We start from the raw sequence: 3,252 nt of genomic DNA, 5'->3' as shown, positions 1-3,252 counted from the left end.
TTCCCTATCTCATCAGGGAAATTATGAATCTTCTTCCACCTGTTCAGTCGTGGATGCATTGAGACCTCAAAGAATGGTAAGAACAAACATGTGCCATCTTCATTGCAGAGAGAGGGGTGAACAGAACACATTGACACTAGCCTAATATGAAGTAGTAAAGAGCATGGTACGTGAAATATTCTGTAATCAATACGTGTGTACTTTTATAATTGTATTTTATTATTGGTAATGGTGCCTAAGTTAAGATTCCATAAAAGAGTCCTGAAATACTGGAAATATGTCTGAATATGTAACTTTCAAATTAAGATATTAAATTTTCCAAGACATTAAATTCCAATTATCCAGGAATTGTAAATCCTGATTTGTGATGCAAATGGCCTGGGGTGAAGGTGGAGGGAAAACTAGGTTTTACTTATTGTTGGCTTTGGAGGCTATGTTGTGAATATTATGCCTCATATCTAAGAGAAATTGGAGATGTTTCAATATGATAATGTTTATGGAGCAAGATGAGGGTATGAAAATATTTTCTGCTCAACATTTGAAGAGTAAACTGCAGTGGACAAAGAAGAACATAGGAAGAGTTGTCAGCTAAATTTTCCAAAAAGTGCAGGTGTGAGGCAGCCAGTAAACAGATTGGGTATGTGGGAAAAGACTGAATGGACTGTTGAGATGTTTAGAAGGTAGACTGTTCTGTGTTAAATCTTGATGGCAGTTGGATGTGTTGGCTAGAAAGAGATTTCAAGATGGACTTCTGCTTTTCCAACCTGACGATACAAGATGTTACAGAGGACATTTCATCAAGCTTGGTGCAGGAGATGAGTAACAATTTGAAGGTGGAGTATATGAACATATTTTGTTTAACAAGGGTAGTATTGCTTTTGAAAACACCACCAAGGCAATGTAGACACCATTTAAAGGGGAAAAAGAAGAGAAAACTGCAACCTAGAACTATTTAAGGAGGGTCTGACTGGCTCAGTCAGTATAGCATGCATCCCTTAATCTCTGGATTGTGACTTTGAGCTCCATATTGGGTGTAGAGATTACTTAAAAATAGAACATTTCTTAAATGAAATATTTTAGGGGTACCTAGGTGGCTCAGTCCATTGGGGATCTGACTTTGGCATGGGTCATGAACTCACCATTCGTGAGTTCCCCCACAGAACTTCAAAAAGGGGACTGGACACCTGTGAAAGCCACCTACATGATCAGATGGAATCACTCAGCAGCACAGCCTCTGGGGAGAGTTAGGAGTCTGTCTGGAGATTGAGTTCAGTCATATGGCCAATGATTTAATCATTCATGCCTAGGTAGTGACGCTTGGATTAAACACCTGGAGAAGATACTGGGAGTTTATTGGTGGGGGACAAAAGCTACTGTATGGGGAATCCTCCCAAACCGTGCTCTATGGATGCCTTCATCTGGATCTTTACTGCTATCGTTTACAATAAAATGAGAAATGACAAAACTAAAACAATTTAGTAATGAGTTTGCTGCCTTTTATTCCAGGGAAGACAACCCTTGATTGAGGGGAGGACAGAGCCTCACATGTAGTGAGTGGAGTGCTCTTCCTGGGGGATTTGGGGCAAGATTGAGTTTTAGAAGAGGCAGTGCAGAAACAGTGCATGATTGGCTGGGAGGTCAGGGACTTCCTTAGAAGAAAGACTAGCAGGTGTTTTCTAGGGCATGGTCAGCTACCTGAAACAGAGTCGGAGGACTGTGATTGGCTCCCTTGCTGGATGTGTCACATAAGAGCAGGCTGATTCAGGTTTAGATTTGTGATGTGAGTGGGGCCACTGGGGTGGCCTCCATTTTTGTGGGTCCCAATATATGAGTTAACTTTATCAAGGATTATCATACATATAGCAATTTCCGAGTTCTGTGAGTCTTTCCAGCAAATATTGAAGACCAGGGCTCAGAGGAAGCCTTAAATTTGTAGTTGGCTGGAGATGCACAGGAGGTTTGGGAATGCCTGACTTGTTAACTGGTGTCTGAAGTGGGGGCAGTCCTGGAAAGGACTTTGCCCTTAACTTGTGGGGTCTCTACTAACACCAGATAAAGTCAGAATTACACTGAATTGCAGGACACCCAGTTGGTATCAGAGATTTAGCAACAGGAGGCAGGAGCTCTTTCAGGTTTGGCTATTATGTCCCTTTGATATGTCCCCATTTTTTTTTTATTACTTCCTTACTCTTAACATTCTGCCATTACAAGATCCTCCGGCCACATCTTGTATTTTCCCTGCTCCTGCCATAGAATCAGCCATAATTACAAGGAGCCTTTTTTTTTTTTTTTTTTTTTTTTTTAAAGAGAATAGTGTTAGAAACCAAGATGTTAGAATAGTGTTAGAAACCAAGGTGCTGAGTGTTCTTGCTACTGGGATGTCATTGCTGTTAAGACTCTCTGAGTAGACTGACCTGGGAATAACCTATTCACACCCATATCTATAGTTGTCTCTTTATCTGTCAGTTTATTTGCATAACTACAGCTAACTGTTCTCATACTGATGTCCCTGACTCTGTTCCCATACTTCAGGGTTCATTTTAGCCTTTCCCCCTTGCTTCTCTGTCCCTATCTGTATTTACCAAGTACTATGGCATCTTATGCCTTTGAAGAGTTTTGCATCTGTTTCTCTATGGTCCCATGCTCTCTGCATACTGCCTATAACCCCCTCCCTCTAGCCTCATTTGGACCCTGCTCTATCACATGCCTGCAACCTTCCAACTCTGCCCCATTCACTTGCACCTGCAGTGGCAATGCTCGCAGCACTTTAAGATATTGCATGTGGTAAATATCATTTTTGGGGGTTGTTGCAGGGATGGAATGAGTAAAAAATGTGAAAAGTGCCCCCCATTTTCAGGCATCCAAGGTCAGGAGATTCCTGTATTCTTTCAACATGTGAGCACATTGTGGAGACACACATGTGCATGCAGACTCTTTGAATGTAATTACATACACGGGACTGGGAATGTAGGAGTACGGACGAGTGTGTGTAAACGTGTGTGCTTGTATTTCATGAGTGTGTGCATGAGTGTGTTTGCTGTGAAGTGCATGTGAGTGTGAGTGGGTAAATGTATATGGCTGTGCATTTGAGTGTATGTTGCACATATGCATGTGTGTTTGCATCTATGTGTAATGCTTGTGTGTGTGTGTGCGTGTGTGTGCTTGTGAACTAAGGGATGTCCGCCATCATAGTCTAGTGTCTGACTTGGAAATGTGGAGCATTTGATTACATATTTGTTTGTAGTGAAAACA

Source organism: Leopardus geoffroyi, chromosome E2 (genome assembly GCF_018350155.1).
Source record: "Leopardus geoffroyi isolate Oge1 chromosome E2, O.geoffroyi_Oge1_pat1.0, whole genome shotgun sequence".
Taxonomy (NCBI): Eukaryota; Metazoa; Chordata; class Mammalia; order Carnivora; family Felidae; genus Leopardus; species Leopardus geoffroyi.
This window is presented reverse-complemented; position numbering follows the sequence as displayed.